The 24,959-nt window shown below is 38.9% G+C and overlaps 1 long non-coding RNA gene across 6 annotated transcripts in view; it reads right to left on the bottom strand.

Moving 5' to 3' along the window:
* LOC107765618 (uncharacterized) overlaps nucleotides 1–24,959 on the bottom strand; it is a 57,752-nt gene that overhangs the window by 11,969 nt on the left and 20,824 nt on the right. The window contains exons 3-7 of one of the 6 annotated variants that reach the window (XR_012709709.1): nucleotides 20,126–20,260; nucleotides 19,906–20,032; nucleotides 18,515–18,575; nucleotides 18,303–18,421; nucleotides 18,009–18,134 (exon numbers count right to left, since the gene is read on the bottom strand). The exons of 3 other annotated variants lie outside the window; for them this stretch is intronic. This is a non-coding gene — a long non-coding RNA (uncharacterized LOC107765618). 2 more of the 6 variants (XR_012709712.1, XR_012709715.1) reach the window with 2 other exon arrangements.

The following is a 24,959-nucleotide window of genomic DNA, read 5'->3' as shown; positions in this document are numbered from 1 at the left end:
ATTTAGGCTTGAATTGGCAAAATTAGAATTTGGGCGTTTTCCTGTTGATAGGTGAGATTTTGATATAGGGGGAATGGAATTCCGGAAGTTGCATTAGTTCCGTTGTGTCATTTGGGATGTGTATGCAAAGTTTCGGGTCATTCGGACGTGGTTTGGTAGATGTTTTGGTCAAAAGCGTAATTTAGAAGATTTGGAATTCTTATGTTTAAATCGGATGCGAATTCGGTGTTTTGATCTTGTTTTGAGCATTCCGAAGACTGGAACAAGTTTGAATGATGTTATGGGATATGTTGGCATGTTTGGTTGAGGTCCCGGGGGCCTCGGGTGAGTTTCGGGTGGTCAATCGGACCATTTCATATTGTGAAAGATTGCAAAAAAACTGTTGTGTATGTTGCAGACAATTGGCCTTCGCGTTCGCGAGTAGACCCTCGCGTTCGTGAAGGGTAAGCAGTTGAGGCTGCAGAATTGGCCTTTGTGTTCGCGAGGGAGGTCCCGCGCTCGCGAAGGGCTAGGCCATTGAGCTACGCGTTCGCGAGAAGGGGAGTCGTGTTCGCGAAGGTTGGAGTCAGGAAGCATCGCGTTCGCGAGAGGTCATACACATTCGAGAAGGAGAAAAATGTGGTCAACGTCAATTTGTGCTTCGCCAACGCGAAGCTTTGACCGCGTTCGCGAAGAAAGTTTTGAATGCCTGGGCAAAATGTTTAAATATCCATTGTCCGCGATTTTGGGGCTAACTTCCACCATTTTTGGGTGATTTTGAAGCTTTTTGAAGAGAATTGAAGAGGAATTCAAGGGGAAACACTTAGAGGTAAGATTTGTGGACTTAATACTTGATCCTAATATGATTTCTACCTAATTAATCATGGAATTTAAGCCTAATATTGAAGAACTAGGGCTTGTAATTGGAGACCAAAAATTAGGGATTTGAGGGATCATTTGAGGTTGGATTTTGATGATTTTGATATGAATGAACTCGGGGAGTGATAAGGAGTCTATTGATGTAATTTTTATCGGAATCCGAGATGTGGGCCCTGGGGTCGGGTTTGGCCAATTTCAGGATTTGTGTTATAATTTGATTTCTTTCGAGTGGGATTTGTTCCCTTAGCATATTTTGATGGTTTTGCACTGATTTTGGTTAAATCTGGAACATCCGGAGGTCGATTCAAGAGGCAAAAGCATCGCGGGCTAGAGATTTGGACCGGATAGAGGTGAGTAATAATTGTAAATGTTGTCCTGAGGGTTGAAACCCCGGATTTCACATCGTTGTGCTATATTAAGGTGACGCACACGCTAAATGATGAGCATGGGGTCGTGCACCATTGGGGATTGTGACTTAGTCCATCCCGAATGATTTTTTTACCGTGTATTTGACTGAAAAATGTTTGCTATCATCATGTTTTGGGCTGAATGCATATTTGGGCCTCATGCCAACTATTTGGACCCTTAGGGGATTTTTACTGATATTTCCTCACTGTTTTGACTTTATACTTGTGCTCAGTCATGCTATATTCTACTGTTTTCATAACTCAGCCATCTTTACTCTATTTTAACCCATTAAATGATATTCTAAATGATAATTTGAGCTGAGCATCATGTTTTATTGTTTCCCGAGTGGCTTATGAGGTTCTGCCTGAGTAAGGTCGAGGGCCTGTGTTGTGAGGATACATTGATTTATGATTATGAGGTCGAGGGCCTGAGATTGTATACCATAAGGTGGCTTGTCGATATGAGGCCGAGAGCCTACTGATTATGTCGCGAGATGGCTTGATATTGCACTTGGGCCGTAAGGGGCCCCTCGTAGAGTCTGTATACCCCAGTGAGCGCGAGTACCCATTGTGATATGATATATAGCCCGAGGGGCTGGTGTTGTTCTATGATATTGCCCGAGGGGAGGATTCTATTGACATTGTGCCCGAGGGGCAGACTTTTATGTGCTTATCTGTTCTAGCTGCTTTTCATTTAATTGTTTAACTGTTAAAAAGGTGTTTTAAAGCAGCTTATTCTAAACTAAGGTGTCTTTATATGTTTTCACGGTTTCATTGCTTTTACTGGTTTTATACTGCTTCTTTATAGCATGTTGATGTACTTTTACATGATTTCTTATCGCTCAGCCTTTATTTATTGTTATTACTCACTGAGTTGGAGTACTCACTTTACTCCTTGCACCCTGTGTGCAGATCCAGGTGCTTCAGGTCCCGCTAGCGAGTGTTGATTCTTCCAGCTTAGGCGGATTCGGAGATTCACTAGGTAGCTGCTCGGCGTTCGCAGCTCAGTGCTTCTCCCTCTATCTTATTTTCTCTTGTTTTAGTTCTGTAATAGACTATGTAGACCCTTCCAATTTTTAATCGTCTAGTAGATGCTCATGACTGGTGACACCCTGATGTCAGGCTATGTCTATTCCGCAATTGTATTGTTTTACCTTATTTTGGGATTATTGTTATGTTAAAGACTTAATTTCTATTATTTTAATTGCTTAAAATAAATTGGGAGTCCGTCGGTTGGCCTTGTCTTCACGAGAGGCGCCTGGTATAGGGTCTGGGTTTAGGGTCGTGACACAAAGTTTTATTGAAAAGAGGCGTACTGATGAAGAACCTAGTTCCCTAGAAAAAAAATATGTGCTGCCTACATGGGCAAAAAGAAGTTTGATCCGCTCATTCTATCATTATAAGGGAACCAAGCTGGCTTGGGTTCCTAAGTCTAATTATTGATTTACTGTGCAGGGAACAGTGAAAGGGAGCAGTCAACAACGGTACATGAATAGCGACTGCTTGAAGCTCTTAACTGGAAGTACAAATGATTTCCTTTCATTGAAGGCCTTGCAAGGAGGGAGTCTATCCATTGAAATTGGCAAGAAGGGATACATTCTGGGAGTTGGAAGGATCAGAAAGTCTTTTTCCCACTCTATTGAAATGCGTACTTCGTGAAGAGGTTGAAGTATATCTTGCTGGGTATTTCCCAACTCTGTGACAAGGGGATCTAAGCTGTTTGAGTGTTATTAATGATAATGTTGAGCTATGGCACAGAAGGTTGGGTTATGCAAGTTTCATGCTGCTGAACAAATTAGTCAAGAAGGACCTAGTTTGTAGTTTGCCAAATTCAAATTTCAAGGAGCACAGAGTGTGTGATGCATGTGCTAAGGGAAATATCTGATATTTCAAATGGCAAGGCTAATATGATAAGTCAGATGAAGGAGACAGGTGAAGACAATGCAACATCCTCTTCCACTTCTCAAGAGGAACATGGTACTTTAATTACTACCACTGAAGAAAGAGTTAGAGATGCAGTGCAAGGCACTCCACAAGTAACAGAACAAGGAGTGCAGGGAAATCCATTGCAATGCAAGAGGAACTACATCAATTTGAAAGAAACAAGGTATGGCACCTGGTACCTAGACCCTCAGACAGAACCATCACAGGGACCAGGTGGGTATTCAGGAATAAGCTGGATGAACATGGAAATACTACAAGGAACAAAGTAAGGCTTTCTGTCCAAAGATACAATCAGGAGGAAGGGATCGATTATGATGAGACTTTTGCCCCAGTAGCTTGCATGGAAGCTACTAGGATCCTCATTGCCTTTGCTTCACATATGGAATTCACCCTATTCCAAATGGATGTGAAGAGTGCCTTCCTGAATGGTTTTCACAAGAAAGAAGTCTATATCAAGCTACCTCCAGATTTTGAACGTCATCTACATCCTGAGCATGTATTCAAATGATAAGACAACAGAAGTACATCAAGAAGCTGCTGAAGAAATTTTACATGAAGACATCAAAAATCATTGACAGTCCCATCGCCACAGCTACTTGTCTAGACATGGATGAACCTGGTTGCCCTATAAATCAGACCATGTATAGAGGAATCTCATCTGAAAGCTGCCAAGAGAATCCTAGGATATCTCAAAGGGATGCAGGACCTGGTTCTCTACTATCCCTCGAGAGATAACATTGAATTGGTTGGATATGCTAATGCTGATTACCTTGAATATCTGGTGGATAGAAATTGCACATCTGGAGCGGCACATCTTCTGGGGTCATGCTTGATCTCATGGAATACAAAGAAACAAATTGTGTGGCTCTTCTTACTGCTGAAGCTGAATAGGTGGTTATTGCTTCTTGTTGGGCTCAAATAGTACAGATCAAGCAACATCTTGAAGACATTGGTGTATTTACAGCTTGAACCCGGTTCAACACAAAAGAACCAAGCACATTGATGTCAGACACCATTTTCTTAGGGACAATATTGAAAAGGTTTTGATTTATATGAAGTTTTGGAAGACGAAGGATCAGGTAGAAGACATCTTCACCAAGGCACTGAGCAGGGAACATTTTGAAAGAAATTGTTTGGAGTTGAGGTTGATCAAGCTCAACTAAGGACCTGGTCCCTCGATGATTGGCTATGTTAAGAAGGAAAGGTACAATGCTAAAAAGTGTTTTTCATCGACATCTAACTCAAATCTATACTGTTATAGGTATACACATATGGCAGTTTCAGTACAAACAAGTAAGAGTGACATTGCACTTCTAGGAGTCTTCGCTCAAAATTTTCAAAAACCGTCACGGAACCTGGTTCATGTGACTTAGGTTAGTAGTCTCTTAAATACTTATATGCCTTTTTAAGTTGCTGAGTCATATCATTAATTTGTTTCTGCCTTTCTCCTGCCTCTCCTCCTAACTTTTGAAGTCCAAATATGTTAAACCTTTTCTGAACTGACCCATTACCCAAAAAAGGCATTTCTCTATCTTACACCCAAATAAAACTGATTCTTTTCTTCAAACCAAAATCAACCTTGTCTCAAAATAATCTTTCTTTCCAAATATGCCAGAAGTGAATCCAACTCTCTCACTTTCCAAAAAACCTAACTCCACCAGAATCAAAACCCCAAGAATTCTTTGGTAGTTTTTTATGGAAGTTTAACTGAAAGGGAACACGGTAGATCTAATATTCTAGAGCATGAGGCTAAAGTTGTTGCTGGAATTGTGGAAGCCTTAAAGGATGGAGAAATTGGTAAATGTGAGGACTGAATGAGGGACCTGATACCTCAAGTCCTTCTCATGAAGTCAATTTTAATGATGATTTTTTTCTCTTTAAGTTCTGTGTATAAACGAACTTCCGATCTAGTAAATGGATTGATAAAAAGTAGGCTGATTGATGATGAAGTGGTGTGACTTGTTGATGTGATTATGGAAGAAAGAATGAAATGAAATCTTTACTTGTGAGAAAGGATTTTTAAAAAATGGAGAAAAGAAAGTTGGCTGAGAAAGATGCAACAGATGATAAGGGTGAACAGATTGAAAAGAGAAAGAGGGAGACATGGCAGCTCAGGGATAGAAAGGGTAGTGTAAGTGAGGAACCTGGTTCCATACAAAAGCAAAAGGTTGAGCCATTAGGTTTGGAGGGAGAAGACGTTGAAGTCTCAAAAAGTGTTGTAAGGCAGAGTGTTGACTCTGATATTGCTAAAAATGAAGGAACTTCTTGACATCGTTGAGTTCCAAAAATAGAATCACCTCTTTGTTCCTCCAAGTCCCAATGTTTCTGAAGAAGAAGTAAAAACTTATATGTTTTACGTGATACTATGATGTTATATGTGCATGGGACTGAGTCTGTTCTTGATGACACGAAGCTTGGGGAGATTTTTGGTGATCTGATTGATGGTTCAACCTACTCAGATAGGTTGAGAACCTAGTCCTCGAGGACCCTTGGCAGAATAGAACGCTAAGTTGAATGGTGATAATGGAAGATTGACAGAACAGGTGGAGGAACTGAGAGAGTCGATGATCATTGATCAAATGAGAGTAAATGAACAAATGGACAAGCTCATCAAGGCCTTAGCCCCTTACTTTTCCTCCTGCCCAGTGATCCATATCTTTCACTCCTTCCAAATTCCCTTGAATTCTTATCCTCTTTTGATCCCTATATTTGATGATATTGGTACTTCAGTTGTTTAAATTGTCATATTATGTATTGTTGAAACTACTGTGCTTTTATTATAATTACTCCACTACGGGCAATCACTCTATTTTGTGCACTGACATTCACTTGTTGTTTTTGTTATTATTTATGTTGTGTTGCCCAAGTGGCCTGAGTTAATATTGCTGAACTTCTTTTTGGTTGTGCTTCTTTTGTTATTCTTTTCGATGATGCCAAAAGGGGGGAAGTTATATAGGTGTCAACATGGGGGATGAACAAAATCAAATTGATATGTTGTTTTGTGCATGAAAGATGGCTCTGCTTCGCAGGGGAAACGTTACTGATAATGCAGGGAAACATGTAAGGAATCTGGTTCTCAAGAGATAGCTCTGCTTTGTAGGGGGAACATTGCTGATAATATACTGATTATAGGTTTGATCTGCTAGAAACATATGAGGAATCTGGTTCTCAAGAGGAATATTAATTTTGGATTTGTCATCATCAAAAAGGAGGAAATTGATAAGTTATGGTACTTTGAGTTTTGATGATTTGCCAAACAGTCTTGAGGAACCTGTTGTGATCAGCTCCTTAGGTTTGGTTCTCACGGGGAATATGGCTGATTCGTAGGGGGAACAATATGGAGATCTAGTTCTCAGGGGGATATCAATTCTAAGTTTGTCATCATCAAAAAGGGAAAAATTGATAGGTTGCAAGTACCTTGGGCATAAGTACTTTACTTTGTGTTTTGATGATCTAACAAACTTACCATCCAGAACCAGATAAGGAACCTGTTACACATTTACAAGACCTTGAGATCACAAAGTTCCAGGTTGGGATCCAGCCCTTGGGAAAGCAAGGTGAATGCTATTACTGAATCAAAGGACCTGCAGGAGCTGACCATAGAAAAGCTGGTTGGAAATATGAAGACCTGCGAGATGAAAAGGAAGATAGACAATGAAAGAAGAGAACCAAAGAAAGAAACAAAATCTGGTACTCAAAGTTGATAGCAATGACTCAAGTGACGAAGTGTAGAAGGAATAGCTGAGGGAACAGGTCCCTACCAGTTCCTGAGGAGACTATATGAAATCAACTCTCCAACAGGAAAGTTGCTGCCTGCACACGCTATTGTACAGAAATAGTGCAGCAGTCAACTTTCTGTGGAAGGATTTTTTTTACCTACCTTGCTTACATCATTGTAAGTGATGTCAGACAAGTATAAATATAATCAAGGAAGGTAAAATAACGTACTTCGTGAGAGAACTAGATAAAGGACCTGAAGCATGCCTGGTACAATCATTCAAGTTAATTGACTCAAGATAATCTGGGCAGTGTGCCTTTAGACTTACAAGAACCAAATTAGGGAGCAGATACCTTGGTGTTCCTCTAGCAGAAGTATAAGTCAACAGTACAGCTGGAAAGAAACTACAGAAAGTGGCTGCCTGCAGCTGTAAACGCAACAGTGTAGCAGACAGTGCAGCAGTCACTTCCCATTGAGAAGAGGCATGTACTAACCAAGATTTGACATCACTAAGGTGATGTATTTTGTAATATAAACCTGTTGCAAGACACAAGGCATCCCTCTTCAAGACTTGCAAAATCAGAAACGAAAATCCTCTCTCAAGTGCTTGCGACAACCTTTCTCAAGAACAAAGCTGATGCAACCTCAATGACCGGATCCAAGATTGAAGATATCTTAAGTCCTTAGGTTTGTTGAGCCTTTGTTAATTGTTCTTCATTGTAACTCCTATCTTGCTTTCTTAGAAGCTATTTTTAGGAAACCCAAAATCCGTAAACTCTCCAGTTTATGTTTGTGACTAGGTGTAGTCATAAGTTAAAGTCTTTGTAACTAGAGAGTTACAAAGTGGCTTATAATAGTGTTATTACAAGTTAGAGTGATTAAAGTCTTTGTCACTAGAGAGTGACAAAGTGGCTTGTGGTGAGAGTATCATAAGTTAGTCAAAGTCTTTGTAACTAGAGAGTCACAAAGTGGCTTGTGGTTAGAGTACCACAAATTAGTTGAGTTGAATCCTTTGTAATAGAGTTATTAAAAAGTGGCTTGTAATAGGGATATACAAGTTAGTGAAGTTGAAAGCCTACAAGTGTAGGTCATGGTTTTTTCCCCCTTGAGTTGGGATTTTTCCATGTAAAAATCCTCTGTGTTCTTTATTTACTGCCGAGCTACTATGGGAACAAATAGAGAACCTAATTCTCTATACTGGCTGGTTTTACAGTCTGTTGCTTATAGTGGAAACTTATAGAGAATTTGGTTCTCTATACAGTGGGAACTTATCATGTGTCTCATTTGCATACTTGTTCAGTAGTTAGCATTGTACCAAATTGATAAAGGACCAGATCGTTATACAATTTGGTTCATTAGTAACTACTGAAGTCTTGAGGTACTAGTCTTATTTCATTGATAAGTTATGGTACTTTGAGTTTTGATGATTTTCCAAACAGTCTTGAGGAACCAGTTGTGATCAGCTCCTTAGGTTTGGTTCTCATGGGCAATATTTTATGATTCGTAGGGTGAACAATGTGGAGATCTGGTTCTCAGGGGGAATATCAATTCTAAGTTTGTCATCATTAAAAAAGGGGAAACTGATAGGTTACAAGTACCTTGGGCATAAGTACTTTACTTTGTGTTTAGATGATCTAACAAACTTACCATACAGAACCAGATAAGGAACCTGTTACACATTTACAAGACCTTGAGATCACAAAGTTCCAGGTTGGGATCCAGCCCTTGGGAAAGCAAGGTGAATGTTATTACTGAATCAAAGGACCTACAGGAGCTGACCATAAAAGAGCAGGTTGAAAATTTGAAGACCTACAAGATGAAGAGGAAGATAGACAGTGAAAGAAGAGAATCAAAGAAACAAAAGAACCTGGTACTCAAAGCTGATAGCAATGACTCAAGTGAGGAAGAGTGGAAGGAACAGCTGAGGGAACAGGTCCCTACCAGTTCCTGAGGAGACTATATGAAGTCAACTCTCCAGCAGAAAAGTTGCTGCCTGCACACGCTATTGTACAGAAACAGTGTAGCAGTCAACTTTCTGTGGAAGGATTTTTATTTACCTACCTTGCTTACATTATTGTAAGTGATGTCAGAAAAGTATAAATATAATCAAGGAAGGTAAAATAACGTACTTCATGAGAGAACCAGATAAAGGACCTGAAGCATGCCTGGTACAATCATTCAAGTTAATCGACTCAAGATAATCTGGGTAGTGTACCTTTAGACTCACAAGAACCAAATTAGGGAGCTGATACCTAGGTGTTCCCCTGTCAGATGTATGAGTCAACAGTACAGCTGAAAAGCAACAACAGAAAGTGGCTGCTTGCAGCTGTACACGCAACAGTGTAGCAGACAGTGCAGCAGTCACTTCCCATTGAGAAGAGGCATGTACTAACCAAGATTTGACATCACTAAGGTGATGTATTTTGTAATATAAACCTGTTGCAAGACACAAGGCATCCCTCTTCAAGACTTGCAAAATCAGAAACGAAAATCCTCTCTCAAGTGCTTGCGACAACCTTTCTCAAGAACAAAGCTGTTGCAACCTCAATGACCGGATCCAAGATTGAAGATATCTTAAGTCCTTAGGTTTGTTAAGTCTTTGTTAATTGTTCTTCATTGTAACTCCTATCTTACTTTCTTAGAAGCTGTTTTTAGGAAACCCATAATTCGTAAACTCTCCAGTTTAAGTTGTGACTAGGTGTAGTCATAAGTTAAAGTCTTTGTAACTAGAGACTTATAAAGTGGCTTATAATAGTGTTATTACAAGTTAGAGTGATTAAAGTCTTTGTCACTAGAGAGTGACAAAGTGTCTTGTGGTGAGAGTATCACAAGTTAGTCAAAGTCTTTGTAATTAGAGAGTCACAAAGCGGCTTGTGGTGAGAGTACCACAGGTTAGTTGAGTTAAATCCTTTGTAATAGAGTTATTACAAAGTGGCTTGTAATAGTGATTTACAAGTTAGTGAAGTTGAAAGCCGACAAGTGTAGGTCGTGGTTTTTTCCCCCTTGAGTTGGGATTTTTCCACGTAAAAATCCTCTATGTTCTTTATTTACTGTCGAGCTACTATGGGAACAAATAGAGAAACTGATTCCCTATACTGGCTGGTTTTACAGTCTGTTGCTTACAGTGGGAACTTATAGAGAATCTGGTTCTCTATATAGTGGGAACTTATCATGTGTCTCATTTACATACTTGTTTAGTAGTTAGCATTGTACCAAACTAATATAGGACCAGATCGTTATACAGTTTGGTTCATTAGTAACTAATGAAGTCTTGAGGTACTAGTCTTGGTTCATTGATAAGTTATGGTAATTTGAGTTTTGATGATTTGCCAAACAGTCTTGAGGAACCAGTTGTGATCAGCTCCTTAGGTTTGGTTCTCATGGGGAATATTTTATAATACGTAAGGGGAACAATGTGGAGATCTGGTTCTCAGGGGGAATATCAATTCTAAGTTTGTCATCATTAAAAAGGGGAAATTGATAGGTTACAAGTACCTTGGGCATAAGTACTTTACTTTGTATTTTAATGATCTAACAAACTTACCATCCAGAACCAGATAAGGAACCTGTTACACATTTACAAGACCTTGAGATCACAAAGTTCCAGGTTGGGATCCAGCGCTTGGGAAAGCAAGGTGAATGTTATTATTGAATCAAAGGACCTGCAGGAGCTAACCATAGAAGAGTTGGTTGAAAATTTGAAGAGCTACAAGATAAAGAGAAAGATAGACAGTGAAAGAAGAGAACCAAAGAAACAAAAGAACCTGGTACTCAAAGCTGATAGCAATGAATCAAGTGAGGAAGAGTGGAAGGAACAGTTGAGGGAACAGGTCCCTACCAGTTCTTGAGGAGACTATATGAAGTCAACTCTCTAGCAGGAAAGTTGTTGCATGCACACGCTATTGTACAGAAGCAGTGCAACAATCAATTTTCGCTGGAAGGATTTTTTTACCTACCTTGCTTACATCATTGTATGTGATGTCAGACAAGTATAAATATACTCAAGGAAGGTATAATAACGTACTTCATGAGAGAACCAGATAAAGGACCTGAAGCATGCCTGGTACAATCATTCAAGTTAATCGACTCAAGATAATCTGGGCAGTGTACCTTTAGACTCACAAGAATCAGATTAGGGAGCTAATACCTTGGTGTTCCACTGATAGAAGTATAAGTCAACAGTACAACTAGAAAGCAACTACAGAAAGTGGTTGCCTACAACTGTACACGCAACAGTGCAGCAGATAGTGCAGCAGTCACTTCCCATTGAGAAGAGGCATGTACTAACCAAGATTTGACATCACTAAGGTGATGTCTTTTGTAATATAAACCTGGTGCAAGACACAAGGCATCCCTCTTCAAGACTTGCAAAATCAGAAAGGAAAATCCTCTCTCAAGTGCTTGCCACAACCTCTCTCAAGAACAAAGCTGTTGCAACCTCAATGACCGGATCCAAGATTGAAGATATCTTAAGTCCTTAGGTTTGTTGAGTCATTGTTAATTGTTCTTCATTGTAACTCCTATCTTGCTTTCTTAGAAGCTATTTTTAGGAAACCCAAAATCTGTAAACTCTCCAGTTTATGTTTGTGACTAGGTGTAGTCATAAGTTAAAGTCTTTGTAACTAGAGAGTTAAAAAGTGGCTTATAATAGTGTTATTACAAGTTAGAGTGATTAAAGTCTTTGTCAATAGAGAGTGACAAAGTGGCTTGTGGTAAGAGTATCACAAGTTAATCAAAGTCTTTGTAACTAGAGAGTCACAAAGTGGCTTGTGGTAAGAGTACCACAAGTTAGTTGAGTTGAATCCTTTGTAATAGAGTTATTACAAAGTGGTTTGTAATAGGGATTTACAAGTTTTTGAAGTTGAAAGCCTACAAGTGTTGGTCATGTATTTTTCCCCCTTGAGTTGAGATTTTTCCATGTAAAAATCTTCTGTATTCTTTATTTACTGTCGAGCTACTATAGGAACAAATAGAGAACCTGATTCCCTATACTGGCTGGTTTTACAGTCTGTTGCTTACAGTGGGAACTTATAGAGAATCTGGTTCTCTATACAGTGGGAACTTATCCTGTGTCTCATTTACATACTTGTTCAATAGTTAGCATTGTACCAAAATGATATAGGACCATATCGCTATACAGTTTGGTTCATTAGTAACTACTAACGTCTTGAGGTACTAGTCTTGGTTCATTGATAAGTTATGGTACTTTGAGTTTTGATGATTTGCCAAACAGTCTTGAGGAACCTGTTGTGATCAGCTCCTTAGGTTTGGTTCTCATGGGGAATATTTTATGAATCGTAGGGGGAACAATGTGGAGATCTGGTTCTCAGGGGAGATATCAATTCTAAGTTTGTCATCATTAAAAAGGGGGAAATTGATATGTTACAAGTACCTTGGGCATAAGTACTTTACTTTGTGTTTTGATGATCTAACAAACTTACCATCCAGAACCAGATAAGGAACTTGTTACACATTTACAAGACCTTGAGATAACAAAGTTCCAAGTTGGGATCCAGCCCTTGGGAAAGCAAGGTGAATGTTATTACTGAATCAAAGGACCTGTAGGAGCTGACCATAGAAGAGTTGGTTGAAAATTTAAAGACCTACGAGATGAAGAGGAAGATAGACAGTGAAAGAAAAGAACCAAAGAAACAAAAGAAACTGGTACTCAAAGCTGATAGCAATGAATCAAGTGAGGAAGAGTGGAAGGAACAACTGAGGGAACAGGTCCCTACCAGTTCCTGAGGAGAATATATGAAGTCAACTCTCCAGTAGGAAAGTTGTTGCCTGCACACGCTATTGTACAGAAACAGTACAGCAGTCAACTTTCTGTGGAAGGTTTTTTTTACCTACCTTGCTTACATCATTGTAAGTGATGTCAGACAAGTATAAATATAATCAAGGAAGGTAAAATAACGTACTTCATGAGAGAACCAGATAAAGGTCCTAAAGCATGCCTGGTACAATCATTCAAGTTAATCGACTCAAGATAATCTGGGCAGTGTACCTTTAGACTCACAAGAACCAGTTTAGGGAGCTAATACCTTGGTGTTCCCATGATAGAAGTATAAGTCAACAGTACAGCTAGAAAGCAACTACAGAAAGTGGTTACCTTCAACTGTACACGCAACAGTGCAGCAGATAGTGCAGCAGTCACTTCCCATTGAGAAGAGGCATGTACTAACCAAGATTTGACATCACTAAGGTGATGTCTTTTGTAATATAAACCTGGTGCAAGACACAAGGCATCCCTCTTCAAGACTTGCAAAATCAGAAACGAAAATCCTCTCTCAAGTGCTTGCCACAACCTCTCTCAAGAACAAAGCTGCTACAACCTCAATGACCGGATCCAAGATTGAAGATATCTTAAGTCCTTAGGTTTGTTAAGTCTTTGTTAATTGTTCTTCATTGTAACTCCTATCTTACTTTCTTAGAAGCTGTTTTTAGGAAACCCAAAATTCGTAAACTCTCCAGTTTAAGTTGTGACTAGGTGTAGTCATAAGTTAAAGTCTTTGTAACTAGAGACTTATAAAGTGGCTTATAATAGTATTATTACAAGTTAGAGTGATTAATGTCTTTGTCACTAGAGAGTGACAAAGTAGCTTGTGGTGAGAGTATCACAAGGTAGTCAAAGTTTTTGTAACTAGAGAGTCACAAAGTGGCTTGTGGTGAGAGTACCACAGGTTAGTTGAGTTGAATCCTTTGTAATAGAGTTATTACAAAGTGGCTTGTAATAGGGATTTACAAGTTAGTGAAGTTGAAAGCCTACAAGTGTAGGTCATGGCTTTTGCCCCCATGAGTTGGGATATTTCCTCGGAAAAATCCTCTATGTTCTTTATTTACTACCGAGCTACTATGGGAACAAATAGAGAACCTGATTCCCTATACTGGCTGGTTTTACAGTCTGTTGCTTACAGTGGGAACTTATAGAGAATCTTGTTCTCTATATAGTGGGAACTTATCCTGTGTCTCATTTACATACTTGTTCAGTAGTTAGCATTGTACCAAACGTATATAGGACCAGATCGCTATACAGTTTGGTTCATTAGTAACTAATGAAGTCTTGAGGTACTAGTCTTGGTTCATTGATAAGTTATGATAATTTGAGTTTTGATGATTTGCCAAATAGTCTTGAGGAACCAGTTGTGATCAACTCCTTAGGTTTGGTTCTCATGGGGAATATTTTATGATTCGTTGGGGGAACAATGTGAAGATCTAGTTCTCAAGGGGAATATTAATTCTAAGTTTGTCATAATTAAAAAGGGGGAAATTGATAGGTTACAAGTACCTTGGGCATAAGTACTTTACTTTGTATTTTGATGATCTAACAAGCTTACCATCCAGAACCACATAAGGAACCTATTACACATTTACAAGACCTTGAGATCACAAAGTTCCAGGTTGGGATCCAGCCCTTGGGAAAGCAAGGTGAATGTTATTACTGAATCAAAGGACCTGCAGGAGCTGACCATAGAAGAGCTGGTTAAAAATTTGAAGACCTACGAGATGAAGAGAAAGATAGACACTGAAAGAAGAGAACCAAAGAAACAAAAGAACCTGGTACTCAAAGCTAATAGCAATGACTCAAGTGAGGAAGAGTGGAAGGAACAGCTGAGGGAACAGGTCCCTACCAATTCCTGAGGAGACTATATGAAGTCAACTCTCCAGCAGCAAAGTTGTTGCATGCACACGCTATTGTACAGAAATAATGCAGCAGTCAACGTTTTATGGAAGGATTTTTTTTACCTACCTTGCTTACATCATTATAAGTGATGTCAGACAAGTATAAATATAATCAAGGAAGGTAAAATAACGTACTTCATGAGAGAACCAGATAAAGGACCTGAAGCATGCCTGGTACAATCATTCAAGTTAATCGACTCAAGATAATTTGGGCAGTGTACCTTTTAAATCACAAGAACCAGATTTGGGAGCTGATACCTTGGTGTTCCCCTGATAGAAGTATAAGTCAACAGTACAGCTAGAAAGAAACTACAGAAAGTGGCTGCCTACAACTGTACACGCAACAGTCCAGCAGACAGTGCAGCAGTCACTTCCCATTGAGAAGAGGCATGTACTAACCAAGATTTGACATCACTAAAGTGATGTCTTTTGTAATATAAACCTGGTGCAAGACACAAGGCATCCCTCTTCAAGACTTGCAAAATCAGAAACGAAAATCCTCTCTCAAGTGCTTGCCACAACCTCTCTCAAGAACAAAGCTGCTGCAACCTCAATGACCGGATCCAAGATTGAAGATATCTTAAGTCCTTAGGTTTGTTAAGTCTTTGTTAATTGTTCTTCATTGTAACTCCTATCTTACTTTCTTAGAAGCTATTTTTAGGAAACCCAAAATTCGTAAACTCTCCAGTTTATGTTATGACTAGGTTTAGTCATAAGTTAAAGTCTTTGTAACTAGAGAGTTACAAAGTGGCTTATAATAGTATTATTACAAGTTAGAGTGATTTATGTCTTTGTCACTAGAGAGTGACAAAGTAGCTTGTGGTGAGAGTATCACAAGGTAGTCAAAGTTTTTGTAACTAGAGAGTCACAAAGTGGCTTGTGGTGAGAGTACCACAGGTTAGTTGAGTTGAATCCTTTGTAATAGAGTTATTACAAAGTGGCTTGTAATAGGGATTTACAAGTTAGTGAAGTTGAAAGCCTACAAGTGTAGGTCATGGGTTTTGCCCCCTTGAGTCTGTGTTCTTTATTTACTGCCGAGCTACTATGGGAACAAATAGAGAACCTGATTCCCTATACTGGCTGGTTTTACAGTCTGTTGCTTACAGTGGGAACTTATAGAGAATCTTGTTCTCTATATAGTGGGAACTTATCCTGTGTCTCATTTACATACTTGTTCAGTAGTTAGCATTGTACCAAACGTATATAGGACCAGATCGCTATACAGTTTGGTTCATTAGTAACTAATGAAGTCTTGAGGTACTAGTCTTGGTTCATTGATAAGTTATGATAATTTGAGTTTTGATGATTTGCCAAATAGTCTTGAGGAACCAGTTGTGATCAACTCCTTAGGTTTGGTTCTCATGGGGAATATTTTATGATTCGTTGGGGGAACAATGTGAAGATCTAGTTCTCAAGGGGAATATTAATTCTAAGTTTGTCATAATTAAAAAGGGGGAAATTGATAGGTTACAAGTACCTTGGGCATAAGTACTTTACTTTGTATTTTGATGATCTAACAAGCTTACCATCCAGAACCACATAAGGAACCTATTACACATTTACAAGACCTTGAGATCACAAAGTTCCAGGTTGGGATCCAGCCCTTGGGAAAGCAAGGTGAATGTTATTACTGAATCAAAGGACCTGCAGGAGCTGACCATAGAAGAGCTGGTTAAAAATTTGAAGACCTACGAGATGAAGAGAAAGATAGACACTGAAAGAAGAGAACCAAAGAAACAAAAGAACCTGGTACTCAAAGCTAATAGCAATGACTCAAGTGAGGAAGAGTGGAAGGAACAGCTGAGGGAACAGGTCCCTACCAATTCCTGAGGAGACTATATGAAGTCAACTCTCCAGCAGCAAAGTTGTTGCATGCACACGCTATTGTACAGAAATAATGCAGCAGTCAACGTTTTATGGAAGGATTTTTTTTACCTACCTTGCTTACATCATTATAAGTGATGTCAGACAAGTATAAATATAATTAAGGAAGGTAAAATAACGTACTTCATGAGAGAACCAGATAAAGGACCTGAAGCATGCCTGGTACAATCATTCAAGTTAATCGACTCAAGATAATCTGGGCAGTATACCTTTAGAATCACAAGAACCAGATTAGGGAGCTGATACCTTGGTGTTCCCCTGATAGAAGTATAAGTCAACAGTACAACTAGAAAGCAACTACAGAAAGTGGCTGCCTACAACTGTACACGTAACAGTCCAGCAGACAGTGCAACAGTCACTTCCCATTGAGAAGAGGCATGTACTAACCAAGATTTGACATCACTAAGGTGATGTCTTTTGTAATATAAACCTGGTGCAAGACACGAGGCATCCCTCTTCAAGACTTGCAAAATCAGAAACGAAAATCCTCTCTCAAGTGTTTGCCACAACCTCTCTCAAGAACAAAGCTGCTGCAACCTCAATGACCGGATCCAAGATTGAAGATATCTTAAGTCCTTAGGTTTGTTAAGTCTTTGTTAATTGTTCTTCATTGTAACTCCTATCTTACTTTCTTAGAAGCTATTTTTAGGAAACCCAAAATTCGTAAACTCTCCAGTTTATGTTATGACTAGGTTTAGTCATAAGTTAAAGTCTTTGTAACTAGAGAGTTACAAAGTGGCTTATAATAGTATTATTACAAGTTAGAGTGATTTATGTCTTTGTCACTAGAGAGTGACAAAGTAGCTTGTGGTGAGAGTATCACAAGGTAGTCAAAGTTTTTGTAACTAGAGAGTCACAAAGTGGCTTGTGGTGAGAGTACCACAGGTTAGTTGAGTTGAATCCTTTGTAATAGAGTTATTACAAAGTGGCTTGTAATAGGGATTTACAAGTTAGTGAAGTTGAAAGCCTACAAGTGTAGGTCATGGGTTTTGCCCCCTTGAGTCTGTGTTCTTTATTTACTGCCGAGCTACTATGGGAACAAATAGAGAACCTGATTCGCTATACTGGCTGGTTTTACAGTCTGTTGTTTACAGTGGAAACTTATAGAGAATCTGGTTCTCTATATAGTGGGAACTTATCCTGTGTCTCATTTACTTACTTGTTCAGTAGTTAGCATTGTACCAAATTGATATAGGACCAGATCGCTATACAGTTTGGTTCATTAGTAACTAATGAAGTCTTGAGGTACTAGTCTTGGTTCATTGATAAGTTATGGTAATTTGAGTTTTGATGATTTGCCAAATAGTCTTGAGGAACCAGTTGTGATCAGCTCCTTTGGTTTGGTTCTAATGGGAAATATTTTATGATTCGTAGGGGGAACAATGTGGAGATCTGGTTCTCAGGGGGAATATCAATTCTAAGTTTGTCATCATTAAAAAGGGGGAAATTGATAGGTTACAAGTACCTTGGGCATAAGTACTTTAATTTGTATTTTGATGATCTAACAAACTTACCATCCATAACCAGATAAGGAACCTATTACACATTTACAAGACCTTGAGATCACAAAGTTCCAGGTTGGGATCCAGCCATTGGGAAGCAAGGTGAATGTTATTACTGAATCAAAGGACCTGCAGGAGCTGACCATAGAAGAGCTGGTTAAAAATTTGAAGACCTACAAGATGAAGAGAAAGATAAACATTGAAAGAAGAGAACCAAAAAAAACAAAAGAACCTGGTACTCAAAGCTGATAGCAATGACTCAAGTGAAAAAGAGTGGAAGTAACAGCTAAGGGAACAGGTCCCTACCAATTCCTGAGGAGACTGTATGAAGTCAACTCTCCAGCAAGAAAGTTGCTGCCTGCACACGCTATTGTACAGAAACAGTCCTGCAGTCAACGTTCTGTGGAAGGATTTTTTTTACCTACCTTGCTTACATAATTGTAAGTGATGTCAGACAAGTATAAATATAATTAAGGAAGGTAAAATAACGTACTTCATGAGAGAACCAGATAAAGGACCTGAAGTATGCCTGGTACAATCATTCAAGTTAATCGACTCAAGATAATCTGGGCAGTATACCTTTAGAATCACAAGAACCAGATTAGGGAGCTGATACCTTGGTGTTCCCCTGATAGAAGTATAAGTCAACAGTACAACTAGAAAGCAACTACAGAAAGTGGCTGCCTACAACTGTACACGTAACAGTCCAGCAGACAGTGCAACAGTCACTTCCCATTGAGAAGAGGCATGTACTAACCAAGATTTGACATCACTAAGGTGATGTCTTTTGTAATATAAACCTGGTGCAAGACACGAGGCATCCCTCTTCAAGACTTGCAAAATCAGAAACGAAAATCCTCTCTCAAGTGTTTGCCACAACCTCTCTCAAGAACAAAGTTGCTGCAACCTCAATGACCGGATCCAAGATTGAAGATATCTTAAGTCCTTAGGTTTGTTAAGACTTTGTTAATTGTTCTTCATTGTAACTCCTATCTTACTTTCTTAGAAGCTATTTTTAGGAAAACCAAAATTCGTAAACTCTCCAGTTTATGTTGTGACTAGGTGTAGTCATAAGTTAAAGTCTTTGTAACTAGAGAGTTACAAAGTGGCTTATAATAGTATTATTACAAGTTAGAGTGATTAATGTCTTTGTCACTAGAGAGTGACAAAGTAGCTTGTGGTGAGAGTATCACAAGGTAGTCAAAGTTTTTGTAACTAGAGAGTCACAAAGTGGCTTGTGGTAAGAGTACCACAGGTTAGTTGAGTTGAATCCTTTGTAATAGAGTTATTACAAAGTGTCTTGTAATAGGGATTTACAAGTTAGTGAAGTTGAAAGCCTACAAGTGTAGGTCATGGCTTTTTCCCCCTTGAGTCGGGATTTTTCCTCGGAAAAATTCTCTGTGTTCTTTATTTACTGCCGAGCTACTATGGGAACAAATAAAGAACCTGATTCCCTATACTGGCTGGTTTTACAATCTGTTGCTTACAGTGGGAACTTATAAAGAATCTGGTTCTCTATATAGTGGGAACTTATCCTGTGTCTCATTTACATACTTGTTCAGTAGTTAGCATTGTACCAAACTAATATAGGACCAGATCGCTATACAGTTTGGTTCATTAGTAACTAATGAAGTCTTGAAGTACTAGTCTTGGTTCATTGATAAGTTATGGTAATTTGAGTTTGGATGATTTGCCAAATAGTCTTGAGGAACCAGTTGTGATCAGCTCCTTAGCTTTGGTTCTCATGGGGAATATTTTATGATTCGTAGGGGAAACGATGTGGAGATCTGGTTCTTAGGGGGAATATTAATTCTAAGTTTGTAATCATTAAAAAGGGGGAAATTGATAGGTTACAAGTACCTTGGGCAAAAGTACTTTACTTTGTATTTTGATAATCTAACAAACTTACCATCTAGAACCAGATAAGGAACCTATTACACATTTACAAGACCTTGAGATCACAAAGTTCCAGGTTGGGATCCAGCCCTTGGGAAAGCAAGGTGAATGTTATTACTGAATCAAAGGACCTGCAGGAGCTGACCATAGAAGAGCTGGTTAAAAATTTGAAGACCTACGAGATGAAGAGAAAAATAGACACTGAAAGAAGAGAACCAAAGAAACAAAAGAACCTGGTACTTAAAGCTGATAGCAATGACTCAAGTGAGGAAGAGTGGAAGGAACAGCTGAGGGAACAGGTCCCTACCAATTCCTGAGGAGACTGTATGAAGTCAACTCTCCAGCAGGAAAGTTGCTGCCTGCATACGCTATTGTACAGAAACAGTGCAACAGTCAACGTTCTGTGGAAGGATTTTTTTTACCTACCTTGCTTACATTATTGTAAGTGATGTCAGACAAGTATAAATATAATCAAGGAAGGTAAAATAACGTACTTCATGAGAGAACCAGATAAAGGACATGAAGCATGCCTGGTACAATCATTTAAGTTAATCGACTCAAGATAATCTAGGCAGTGTACCTTTAGAATCACAAGAACCAGATTAGGGAGCTGATACCTTGGTGTTCCCCTGATAAAAGTATAAGTCAACAGTACAGCTAGAAAGCAACTACAGAAAGTGGCTGCCTACAACTATACACGCAACAGTCCAGTAGACAGTGCAGCAGTCACTTCCCATTGAGAAGAGGCATGTACTAACCAAGATTTGACATCACTAAAGTGATGTCTTTTGTAAAATAAACCTGGTGCAAGACACAAGGCATCCCTTTTCAAGACTTGCAAAATCAGAAAAAAAAAATCCTCTCTCAAGTGCTTGCCACAACCTCTCTCAAGAACAAAGCTGCTGCAACCTCAATGACCGGATCCAAGATTGAAGATATATTAAGTCCTTAGGTTTGTTGAGTCTTTGTTAATTGTTCTTTATTGTAACTCCTATCTTGCTTTCTTAGAAGCTATTTTTAGGAAACCCAAAATCCGTAAACTCTCCAGTTTATGTTTGTGACTAGGTGTAGTCATAAGTTAAAGTCTTTGTAACCAGAGTGTTACAAAGTGGCTTATAATAGTGTTATTAAAAGTTAGAGTGATTAAAGTCTTTGTCACTAGAGAGTGACAAAGTGGCTTGTGGTGAAAGTATCACAAGTTAATCAAAGTCTTTGTAACTAGAGAGTCACAAAGTGGCTTGTGGTAAGAGTACCACAAGTTAGTTGAGTTGAATCCTTTGTAATAGAGTTATTACAAAGTGGCTTGTAATAGGAATTTATAAGTTAGTGAAGTTGAAAGCCTACAAGTGTAGGTTGTGATTTTTTCTCCCTTGAGTTGGGATTTTTCCACGTAAAAATCCTTTATGTTCTTTATTTACTGCCGAACTACTATGGGAACAAATAGATAACATGATTCCCTATACTGGCTGGTTTTACAGTCTGTTGCTTATAGTGGGAACTTATAGAGAATCTGGTTCTCTATATAGTGGGAACTTATCTTGTGTCTCATTTACATACTTGTTCAGTAGTTAGCATTGTACCAAAATGATATAGGACCAGATCGCTATACAGTTTGGTTCATTAGTATTTTTAGTATAAGTGCATAGAGAACCCGGTTCTCTATGCAGTCTGATGGATGCTTAGTTTCTAACAAATTGTCTTCCTAATACTTCTTGTGCCTGTTATTGTGTGGTATTCTATTGTTTTGGCGATAGTGTTTGCAGTTGAGATGGCATCTTTCCTATTGTTGAGTAAAATATGGTTCCTAGTTAACCAAAGTGTCAAAAACATAATGAAGTATGACTTCCCAGGAGATCGTATTATTAAAAGGCATCTTTCTTAGCTTGTTTCATGTGGTGGGCCAAAGATGTGCTGTGAAGATTGGGTTCATATGTTGGATTTCAATAGAACTTTTTGAGATCAGATCATACCAAAAATGAATGGCATTTGGGCAGTCAAAGAAGATGTGGTTGCTACTTTCTAGTACAGTAGAGCAGAAACAACAGGCAAGATTATAGTTAATATCAATTCTGTGTATGAAAGCTCCTATTGGGAGCCTTTCCTATACAAGAAACTAGATGAAGGTTTTAATTTTATTAGGAACCTTTAACCTCCATATCCAACTCCATATCAAACTGAAGTTACCCATTTCTTCATTCATCATAGGCTTACTGTTGTTGCTAAGAAAAGAGTAGGCTGATTTGGTTGTAAAGGAACCATTATGTGTCAGTCCCCAAATTAGCCTATCTTCCTTGGTAGAGTTTGTAGGTATAAAGGTAGATTTCATTAAATTTAGTGATATCTTCAGGAAGATTCATGGAGATGGAAGATGTATCTCAGTCCCCTAGATTATAGATAGTATCCACTTTGGTAATAATGTCATTTTAGGTGAGGGGACCCTCAATCATGTCCCTTATGGCTGGATTGTTGGGAATCCAAGTATCATTAAGGAAGCTCACCATGTTACCTTTATGAACTACCTATCTACTGGTTTTATTACATGTATCCCAACCTTTGAGGATGCATTGCCAGATTGGGGATTTAGGCTTTTTTTGGAGTATGATTTCAGTTATGGAAAATTCTCCAAGCAAGGCTAGCATGGGAGGCTCAGCTTTCTATAAGCCCAGACCTCCACGGGCTTTCTGATTAGTGACTCTATCCCAATTGACGAGGTGCATTTTCTTCTTATTTGGAGTAGTACCCCAGATAAATTTCCTTTGGATTCTATCTATTTGCTTGGTTATTTTGGTAGGTAGCTTGATGAATTGCATGACATTGCTTGGTATACTACTAAGGGAGCTTTGGCCAGAATAACTCTTCTAGTCATGTTTAGATAATTTATTTTCTAGCCAGTCAGCTTAGATTGTATATTGTCTATTATGAACTATAAGTCACTATTTGAGGGTCTCTTATGAAACATTGGGAAGCCCAAGTATTCACCAAAGGAGGTTGTAGCTTGAATGAAAAGAGCATTTTTAAGGTTCTTCATGGTGTCAGGTTTGCAGTTAAAAGAGAAAAGCACCCTAGACTTAATGAGATTGATTTTCTGTCCAGATGCTTCATTAAAGGGTTGCAGGATTGTGGAGATTGTGTTGCAGTTTCTAGTGTTTGCCTTTGCAAATAGGGTAAGGTCGTCAGTAAAGAAGAGATGGGATATCTTTGTGCCAGACCTACTAATGTTAATTGGGAGCCATTGCTTATCATAAACAGCCATGTCAATAAGTCTAGAGAGTCTCTCCATGCACATGATGAATAGGTATGGAGAAATGGGATCCCATTTCCTAATTCCCCTTGATGGTTTGAAAGTGTCAGTTTTGCCACCATTTACCAGAATAGAGATGGAGGAGGAGTTGATGCAAGATAAGATTAATTTAGTTAGCCCAGGAGGGAAGTTGAAAGTCTAGACGATGTCTCTAATGAAAGACCACTCCAGCCTGTCAAAGGTTTTTTCTAGGTCAATTATTAGGATCATGTTGGCCCAATTCCTTCTCATCTTACCAAAGTGAGTGATGTATTCTTGGATAATAATAGCATTGTGAGATACCCTCCTATTAGATAAGAAGCTTCCCTGGCTAGGGCCAATAATGTCAAGGAGGAGTGGTTTATTTCTATTAATAATGACCTTTGTGACAGTCTTGTAAATGGTATTGGAAAGTCATATACGTCTGAAGTTTTTGAGCATGGTGACCTGAGGGCACTTAGGGATGAGGCAGATCAAGGTCTCATTCATGGTTTCATGGATGGTGTAGGTGTAAAACATAATCTACAGAAGTTAATCACTGATTGCCCCACAATGCTCTAGTATTTTTGGTAGAAGAAGGGATATAAATCATTAAGTCCAGGAGCTTTAAAGGGTTTGAAAGAGAAGATGGCCCCTTTGATCTCACTTTCCTCTAAGGGTATGTCTCGGTTATCTCTTTGACAGTTGGAAAGAATATGGGTCAGACCTACATGATTAGTTGTGTGGAGAGGGGCTTGAGTGTGGGAAGAGGTATAGAGAGCCCTGAAAAAGTTCAGGATGGAATTTTTGTGTCCCTATATTCATATAGCCAACTCCCACTATCATCTTTATGGGACATGATCATGTTGGGTGGAAGTGTGAAAGAACCTAGTGTTGGCATCATCCTTAGTTATCTAGTTGACCCTTGATTTCAGCTTCTAGAAATCTTTCTCATTTTTTAGGATTGAGTCACGTTTCTTAATCAGGCTACCTCCTAGGTCCGAAAGGAAGTCACTGAACTAGTAGCTAGGGGATTTTTGGATTCCAGCTAAACCGCATGAATTCAAACCTAAGGGCTTATTGGTGGTATTGACATATCCCCCTTTATCTTTATTTGTAATGGGCAGTGATTAGAGTGGGTCTTAGGGAGATGGGTTACACATGCCTCAGGGTACTAAGATATCCAGCAGTCATTAGCAAAGCATCTGTCAATTCTTTCTAAGATTAGACTGCTCCTATTTTTATACATTTTGTTTGTCCAAGTGTATTTACTACCCTTGTTCCCTAGATCTACCAGTTTGCTTTCATTAAGACAATTCCAAAAGAGGTTACTTCGATTGGGGTTAATGGAATTTCTCCCAAACTTATCCCTAGCCTTTAACACTTCATTAAAATCACCACATACAAACCAGTTTCCAACATAACTCCTAGAGATAGTAAATAAGTTATCCCAATATAGTCTCATATCAACTAACAGGTTGCTGGCATAAATAGCTAAAAATAACTAGGGAGTATGAGAGGGTAGTACATTAATCTTGGCATGAATACATTAAGGAGTAGTGGATACAGCAGCTACTTGCACACAGTCTGCCTTGCACATCGTGACAATCCCACCAGAGAGACCCACTAATAGGGACTGAATGAGCATGTGAAACTGCATTTCCTTAGTCAGCTTCTTATGATCGGCCATTCTGGTTTCCAACAGCACTAGCATGGCTGATTTATACATTTGAACCATGGCAAGGCAGTGTCTTTTGAACTCAGCATTGTTGCCACCCCTAACATTCCATACAATGTAATTCATTAGG

Source organism: Nicotiana tabacum, chromosome 5, assembly GCF_000715075.1.
Source record: "Nicotiana tabacum cultivar K326 chromosome 5, ASM71507v2, whole genome shotgun sequence".
In the NCBI taxonomy this organism is placed as follows: domain Eukaryota; kingdom Viridiplantae; phylum Streptophyta; class Magnoliopsida; order Solanales; family Solanaceae; genus Nicotiana; species Nicotiana tabacum.
This window is presented reverse-complemented; position numbering and strand designations above follow the sequence as displayed.